The sequence below is a fragment of the Salvelinus fontinalis genome, chromosome 12 (genome assembly GCF_029448725.1).
Source record: "Salvelinus fontinalis isolate EN_2023a chromosome 12, ASM2944872v1, whole genome shotgun sequence".
Classification (NCBI taxonomy): domain Eukaryota; kingdom Metazoa; phylum Chordata; class Actinopteri; order Salmoniformes; family Salmonidae; genus Salvelinus; species Salvelinus fontinalis.
This window is the reverse complement of record NC_074676.1, coordinates 56,201,003-56,209,590: the sequence shown is the minus strand read 5'-3', so window position 1 is coordinate 56,209,590 and position 8,588 is coordinate 56,201,003.

Sequence of the window (8,588 nt, the reverse complement as noted above, 5' to 3'; positions counted from 1 at the left end):
TGTGTGTGTGTGTGTGTGTGTGTGTGTGTGTGTGTGTGTGTGTGTGTGTGTGTGTGTGTGTGTGCGTGCGTGCGTGCGTGCGTGCGTGCGTGCGTGCGTGCGTGCGTGCGTGCGTGCGTGCGTGCGTGCGTGCGTGCGTGCGTGCGTGCGTGCGTGCGTGCGTGCGTGCGTGCGTGCGTGCGTGCGTGCGTGCGTGCGTGCGTGCGTGCGTGCGTGCGTGCGTGCGTGCGTGCGTGCGTGCGTGCGTGCGTGCGTGTGTGAGAGCGTGTGTGAGAGCGTGTGTGAGAGCGAGTATGAGACTGACTTCAATTTGAAAACATCTGTTTCCCTGCCTGTTAGATGAAATGTTTGTACTAGGTTTGGCCCATAACAGTTAAAGAATGTAGCTGGAACCCATTAAGTATATAGGTTAGCCAGGTTAGCCAAAGTGTTATCTCAAAAGTAACACTGTTAGGCTCCGTTCCAAATGGCGGCCTATTCCCTATGTAGTTCACTACTTTTCGAGATATTAGCTGATGTACGAAGGGCTATATAAAATAAAATAAAGAGTAGAAAAAAAAATAGAGTCATACAGGCCCTGGTCAAAAGTAGTACACTATTTAGGGAATAGGGTAGCATTGGGACTCAGTGTACTGTATATATTAGGGAATAGGGTAGCATTGGGACTCAGTGTACTGTATATATTAGGGAATAGGGTGCCATTGGGACTCAGTGTACTGTATATATTAGAGAATAGGGTAGCATTGGGACTCAGTGTACTGTATATATTAGGGAATAGGGTAGCATTGGGACTCAGTGTACTGTATATATTAGGGAATAGGGTAGCATTGGGACTCAGTGTACTGTATATATTAGGGAAGAGGGTTCCATTGGGACTCAGTGTACTGTATATATTAGGGAATATGGTAGCATTGGGACTCAGTGTACTGTATATATTAGGGAATAGGGTGCCATTGGGACTCAGTGTACTGTATATATTAGAGAATAGGGTAGCATTGGGACTCAGTGTACTGTATATATTAGGGAATAGGGTAGCATTGAAAACCTGCTCCAGAGCGCTCAGGACCTCAGATTGGGGTGAAGGTTCCAACAGGACAACAACCCTAAGCACACAGCCAAGACAACGCAGGAGTGGCTTCGGGACAGGTCTCTGAATGTCCTTGACTGGCCCTGCCAGAACCCGGACTTGAACCCGATCGAACGTCTCTGGAGAGACCTGAAAATAGCTGTGCGGCGACACTCCCAATCCAACCTGACAGAGCTCGAGAGGATCTGCGGAGAAGAACGGGAGAAACTCCCCAAAATACAGGGGTGCCAAGCTTGTAGCGTCATACCCAAGAAGAATCGAGGCTGTATAATCACTGGCAAAAGTGCTTCAACAAAGTACTAAGTAAAGGGTCTGAATTCTTCTCTGACTGCACTGTATCACATTTAGCCTACATGTACACCGGGTCCCCACATATCCCACTCCAAATAGCCTGAAGCCACGGGGCTCTTCTCACAGCCTGTATTTTCCTACCTGGGACCATTGCGAACCGTAAGTCAGGATTTTTGACCTGGTTTACATGTACATTGAACAACACAGCAGCTTTATGGCATGTTTTGTTATTTCTGTATAATAAATAAAAAAAATCGACAACATCGTTGATTCTTTTACAATGGGGGGGATCAATACGAAAGAATGTTTTTGTGGTCGAAGGAAATTCATCGTTACATCGAATGTCGACTCTGAGGAACTTGGAAGCCCCCTTGAAGTTTCTGAGGAGACGTTTAAAAAAGCTCTTTCGTCTCAACATCTGCCCGGTGTTTTGCCTCGTGCGCAATGTCTGTTCACTCCCATGGACACTTTTAACTCAAATCGAATTACTTTTTTTATTGTGACTAATGTGACTAATTCAACAGGTGTAGACCTTACTGGGAAATTCTTACGGGCCCTTTCCTAACTATGCAGAGTTCAAAGGTAAGAACAATGACCTAGATAAACAGGAAATAACACAATAAAATAACAATAACAGTCAATGTCCAGGGGTACGAGGTAGTTGAGGAAATAACGAGGCCATATACAAGAGTGTGAATGTGAATGTATGTTTAGTCGTATTATGTGTTTTGTGTCTGTGTTGGAGTGTGAGTGTAGTAGTATGAGTCAGTGTGTGGGTAGAGTCCAGTCAGTGTGTAGGTAGAGTCCAGTCAGTGTGTGGGTAGAGTCCAGTCAGTGTGTGGGTAGAGTCCAGTCAGTGTGTGGGTAGAGTCCAGTCAGTGTGTGGGTAGAGTCCAGTCAGTGTGTGGGTAGAGTCCAGTCAGTGTGTGGGTAGAGTCCAGTCAGTGTGTGGGTAGAGTCCAGTCAGTGTGTGGGTAGAGTCCAGTCAGTGTGTGGGTAGAGTCCAGTCAGTGTGTGGGTAGAGTCCAGTCAGTGTGTGAGTAGAGTCCAGTCAGTGTGTGGGTAGAGTCCAGTGTGTGGGTAGAGTTCAGTCAGTGTGGGGGTAGAGTCCAGTCAGTGTGTGGGTAGAGTCCAGTCAGTGCGTGGGTAGAGTCCAGTCAGTGTGTGGGTAGAGTCCAGTCAGTGTGTGGGTAGAGTCCAGTCAGTGTGTGGGTAGAGTCCAGTGTGTGGGTAGAGTCCAGTCAGTGTGTGGGTAGAGTTCAGTCAGTGTGTGGGTAGAGTCCAGTCAGTGTGTGGGTAGAGTCCAGTGTGTGGGTAGAGTCCAGTCAGTGTGTGGGTAGAGTCCAGTCAGTATGTGGGTAGAGTCCAGTCAGCGTGTGGGTAGAGTTCAGTCAGCGTGTGGGTAGAGTCCAGTCAGCGTGTGGGTAGAGTCCAGTCAGTGTGGGTAGAGTCCAGTCAGTGTGTGGGTAGAGTCCAGTCAGTGTGTGGGTAGAGTCCAGTCAGTGTGTGGGTAGAGTCCAGTCAGTGTGTGAGTAGAGTCCAGTCAGTGTGTGGGTAGAGTCCAGTCAGTGTGTAGGTAGAGTCCAGTCAGTGTGTGGGTAGAGTCCAGTCAGTGTGTGGGTAGAGTCCAGTCAGTGTGTGGGTAGAGTCCAGTCAGTGTGTGAGTAGAGTCCAGTCAGTGTGTGAGTAGAGTCCAGTCAGTGTGTGGGTAGAGTCCAGTCAGCGTGTGGGTAGAGTCCAGTCAGTGTGTAGGTAGAGTCCAGTCAGTGTGTGGGTAGAGTCCAGTCAGTGTGTGGGTAGAGTCCAGTCAGTGTGTGGGTAGAGTCCAGTGTGTGGGTAGAGTCCAGTGTGTGGGTAGAGTCCAGTCAGTGTGTGGGTAGAGTCCAGTCAGTGTGTGGGTAGAGTCCAGTGTGTGAGTAGAGTCCAGTCAGTGTGTGGGTAGAGTCCAGTCAGCGTGTGGGTAGAGTCCAGTCAGTGTGTAGGTAGAGTCCAGTCAGTGTGTGGGTAGAGTCCAGTCAGTGTGTGGGTAGAGTCCAGTCAGTGTGTGGGTAGAGTCCAGTCAGTGTGTGGGTAGAGTCCAGTGTGTGGGTAGAGTCCAGTGTGTGGGTAGAGTCCAGTCAGTGTGTGGGTAGAGTCCAGTCAGTGTGTGGGTAGAGTCCAGTGTGTGGGTAGAGTCCAGTCAGTGTGTGGGTAGAGTCCAGTGTGTGGGTAGAGTCCAGTCAGTGTGTGGGTAGAGTCCAGTGTGTGGGTAGAGTCCAGTGTGTGGGTAGAGTCCAGTCAGTGTGTGGGTAGAGTTCAGTCAGTGTGTGGGTAGAGTCCAGTCAGTGTGTGGGTAGAGTCCAGTGTGTGGGTAGAGTCCAGTCAGTGTGTGGGTAGAGTCCAGTCAGCATGTGGGTAGAGTCCAGTCAGCGTGTGGGTAGAGTTCAGTCAGCGTGTGGGTAGAGTCCAGTCAGCGTGTGGGTAGAGTCCAGTCAGTGTGGGTAGAGTCCAGTCAGTGTGTGGGTAGAGTCCAGTCAGTGTGTGGGTAGAGTCCAGTCAGTGTGTGAGTAGAGTCCAGTCAGTGTGTGGGTAGAGTCCAGTCAGTGTGTGGGTAGAGTCCAGTCAGTGTGTGGGTAGAGTCCAGTCAGTGTGTGGGTAGAGTCCAGTCAGTGTGTGGGTAGAGTCCAGTCAGTGTGTGGGTAGAGTCCAGTCAGTGTGTGAGTAGAGTCCAGTCAGTGTGTGAGTAGAGTCCAGTCAGTGTGTGGGTAGAGTCCAGTCAGTGTGTAGGTAGAGTCCAGTCAGTGTGTGGGTAGAGTCCAGTCAGTGTGTGGGTAGAGTCCAGTCAGTGTGTGGGTAGAGTCCAGTGTGTGGGTAGAGTCCAGTGTGTGGGTAGAGTCCAGTGTGTGGGTAGAGTCCAGTCAGTGTGTGGGTAGAGTCCAGTCAGTGTGTGGGTAGAGTCCAGTGTGTGAGTAGAGTCCAGTCAGTGTGTGGGTAGAGTCCAGTCAGCGTGTGGGTAGAGTCCAGTCAGCGTGTAGGTAGAGTCCAGTCAGTGTGTGGGTAGAGTCCAGTCAGTGTGTGGGTAGAGTCCAGTCAGTGTGTGGGTAGAGTCCAGTCAGTGTGTGGGTAGAGTCCAGTGTGTGGGTAGAGTCCAGTGTGTGGGTAGAGTCCAGTCAGTGTGTGGGTAGAGTCCAGTCAGTGTGTGGGTAGAGTCCAGTGTGTGGGTAGAGTCCAGTCAGTGTGTGGGTAGAGTCCAGTGTGTGGGTAGAGTCCAGTCAGTGTGTGGGTAGAGTCCAGTGTGTGGGTAGAGTCCAGTGTGTGGGTAGAGTCCAGTCAGTGTGGGGGTAGAGTCCAGTCAGTGTGTGGGTAGAGTCCAGTGTGTGGGTAGAGTCCAGTCAGTGTTTGGGTAGAGTCCAGTCAGTGTGTGGGTAGAGTCCAGTCAGTGTGTGGGTAGAGTCCAGTCAGTGTTTGGGTAGAGTCCAGTCAGTGTTTGGGTAGAGTCCAGTCAGTGTGTGGGTAGAGTCCAGTCAGTGTGTGGGTAGAGTTCAGTCAGTGTGTGGGTAGAGTCCAGTCAGTGTGTGGGTAGAGTCCAGTGTGTGGGTAGAGTCCAGTCAGTGTGTGGGTAGAGTCCAGTCAGTATGTGGGTAGAGTCCAGTCAGCGTGTGGGTAGAGTTCAGTCAGCGTGTGGGTAGAGTCCAGTCAGCGTGTGGGTAGAGTCCAGTCAGTGTGGGTAGAGTCCAGTCAGTGTGTGGGTAGAGTCCAGTCAGTGTGTGGGTAGAGTCCAGTCAGTGTGTGGGTAGAGTCCAGTCAGTGTGTGAGTAGAGTCCAGTCAGTGTGTGGGTAGAGTCCAGTCAGTGTGTAGGTAGAGTCCAGTCAGTGTGTGGGTAGAGTCCAGTCAGTGTGTGGGTAGAGTCCAGTCAGTGTGTGGGTAGAGTCCAGTCAGTGTGTGAGTAGAGTCCAGTCAGTGTGTGAGTAGAGTCCAGTCAGTGTGTGGGTAGAGTCCAGTCAGCGTGTGGGTAGAGTCCAGTCAGTGTGTAGGTAGAGTCCAGTCAGTGTGTGGGTAGAGTCCAGTCAGTGTGTGGGTAGAGTCCAGTCAGTGTGTGGGTAGAGTCCAGTGTGTGGGTAGAGTCCAGTGTGTGGGTAGAGTCCAGTCAGTGTGTGGGTAGAGTCCAGTCAGTGTGTGGGTAGAGTCCAGTGTGTGAGTAGAGTCCAGTCAGTGTGTGGGTAGAGTCCAGTCAGCGTGTGGGTAGAGTCCAGTCAGTGTGTAGGTAGAGTCCAGTCAGTGTGTGGGTAGAGTCCAGTCAGTGTGTGGGTAGAGTCCAGTCAGTGTGTGGGTAGAGTCCAGTCAGTGTGTGGGTAGAGTCCAGTGTGTGGGTAGAGTCCAGTGTGTGGGTAGAGTCCAGTCAGTGTGTGGGTAGAGTCCAGTCAGTGTGTGGGTAGAGTCCAGTGTGTGGGTAGAGTCCAGTCAGTGTGTGGGTAGAGTCCAGTGTGTGGGTAGAGTCCAGTCAGTGTGTGGGTAGAGTCCAGTGTGTGGGTAGAGTCCAGTGTGTGGGTAGAGTCCAGTCAGTGTGTGGGTAGAGTTCAGTCAGTGTGTGGGTAGAGTCCAGTCAGTGTGTGGGTAGAGTCCAGTGTGTGGGTAGAGTCCAGTCAGTGTGTGGGTAGAGTCCAGTCAGCATGTGGGTAGAGTCCAGTCAGCGTGTGGGTAGAGTTCAGTCAGCGTGTGGGTAGAGTCCAGTCAGCGTGTGGGTAGAGTCCAGTCAGTGTGGGTAGAGTCCAGTCAGTGTGTGGGTAGAGTCCAGTCAGTGTGTGGGTAGAGTCCAGTCAGTGTGTGAGTAGAGTCCAGTCAGTGTGTGGGTAGAGTCCAGTCAGTGTGTAGGTAGAGTCCAGTCAGTGTGTGGGTAGAGTCCAGTCAGTGTGTGGGTAGAGTCCAGTCAGTGTGTGGGTAGAGTCCAGTCAGTGTGTGAGTAGAGTCCAGTCAGTGTGTGAGTAGAGTCCAGTCAGTGTGTGGGTAGAGTCCAGTCAGCGTGTGGGTAGAGTCCAGTCAGTGTGTAGGTAGAGTCCAGTCAGTGTGTGGGTAGAGTCCAGTCAGTGTGTGGGTAGAGTCCAGTCAGTGTGTGGGTAGAGTCCAGTGTGTGGGTAGAGTCCAGTGTGTGGGTAGAGTCCAGTGTGTGGGTAGAGTCCAGTCAGTGTGTGGGTAGAGTCCAGTCAGTGTGTGGGTAGAGTCCAGTGTGTGAGTAGAGTCCAGTCAGTGTGTGGGTAGAGTCCAGTCAGCGTGTGGGTAGAGTCCAGTCAGCGTGTAGGTAGAGTCCAGTCAGTGTGTGGGTAGAGTCCAGTCAGTGTGTGGGTAGAGTCCAGTCAGTGTGTGGGTAGAGTCCAGTCAGTGTGTGGGTAGAGTCCAGTGTGTGGGTAGAGTCCAGTGTGTGGGTAGAGTCCAGTCAGTGTGTGGGTAGAGTCCAGTCAGTGTGTGGGTAGAGTCCAGTGTGTGGGTAGAGTCCAGTCAGTGTGTGGGTAGAGTCCAGTGTGTGGGTAGAGTCCAGTCAGTGTGTGGGTAGAGTCCAGTGTGTGGGTAGAGTCCAGTGTGTGGGTAGAGTCCAGTCAGTGTGTGGGTAGAGTCCAGTCAGTGTGGGGGTAGAGTCCAGTCAGTGTGTGGGTAGAGTCCAGTGTGTGGGTAGAGTCCAGTCAGTGTTTGGGTAGAGTCCAGTCAGTGTGTGGGTAGAGTCCAGTCAGTGTGTGGGTAGAGTCCAGTCAGTGTTTGGGTAGAGTCCAGTCAGTGTGTGGGTAGAGTCCAGTCAGTGTGTGGGTAGAGTCCAGTCAGTGTGTGGGTAGAGTCCAGTCAGTGTGTGTGGGTAGAGTCCAGTCAGTGTGTGTGGGTAGAGTCCAGTCAGTGTGCGGGTAGAGTCCAGTCAGTGTGTGGGTAGAGTCCAGTGTGTGGGTACAGTCCAGTCAGTGTGGGGGTAGAGTCCAGTCAGTGTGTGGGTAGAGTCCAGTCAGTGTGGGTAGAGTCCAGTCAGTGTGTGGGTAGAGTCCAGTCAGTGTGTGGGTAGAGTCCAGTCAGTGTGTGGGTAGAGTCCAGTCAGTGTGTGGGTAGAGTCCAGTCAGTGTGGGTAGAGTCCAGTCAGTGTGGGGGTAGAGTCCAGTCAGTGTGTGGGTAGAGTCCAGTGTGTGGGTAGAGTCCAGTCAGTGTGTGGGTAGAGTCCAGTCAGTGTGATGGTAGAGTCCAGTGTGATGGTAGAGTCCAGTGTGTGAGTAGAGTCCAGTCAGTGTGTGGGTAGAGTCCAGTGTGTGGGTAGAGTTCAGTCAGTGTGTGGGTAGAGTCCAGTCAGTGTGTGGGTAGAGTCCAGTGTGTGAGTAGAGTCCAGTCAGTGTGTGGGTAGAGTCCAGTCAGTGTGTGGGTAGAGTCCAGTCAGTGTGTGGGTAGAGTCCAGTCAGTGTGTGGGTAGAGTCCAGTCAGTGTGGGTAGAGTCCAGTCAGTGTGTGGGTAGAGTCCAGTCACTGTGTGGGTAGAGTCCAGTCAGTGTGTGGGTAGAGTCCAGTCAGTGTGTGAGTAGAGTCCAGTCAGTGTGTGGGTAGAGTCCAGTCAGTGTGTAGGTAGAGTCCAGTCAGTGTGTGGGTAGAGTCCAGTCAGTGTGTGGGTAGAGTCCAGTCAGTGTGTGGGTAGAGTCCAGTCAGTGTGTGAGTAGAGTCCAGTCAGTGTGTGAGTAGAGTCCAGTCAGTGTGTGGGTAGAGTCCAGTCAGCGTGTGGGTAGAGTCCAGTCAGCGTGTAGGTAGAGTCCAGTCAGTGTGTGGGTAGAGTCCAGTCAGTGTGTGGGTAGAGTCCAGTCAGTGTGTGGGTAGAGTCCAGTGTGTGGGTAGAGTCCAGTGTGTGGGTAGAGTCCAGTCAGTGTGTGGGTAGAGTCCAGTCAGTGTGTGGGTAGAGTCCAGTGTGTGAGTAGAGTCCAGTCAGTGTGTGGGTAGAGTCCAGTCAGCGTGTGGGTAGAGTCCAGTCAGCGTGTAGGTAGAGTCCAGTCAGTGTGTGGGTAGAGTCCAGTCAGTGTGTGGGTAGAGTCCAGTCAGTGTGTGGGTAGAGTCCAGTCAGTGTGTGGGTAGAGTCCAGTGTGTGGGTAGAGTCCAGTGTGTGGGTAGAGTCCAGTCAGTGTGTGGGTAGAGTCCAGTCAGTGTGTGGGTAGAGTCCAGTGTGTGGGTAGAGTCCAGTCAGTGTGTGGGTAGAGTCCAGTGTGTGGGTAGAGTCCAGTCA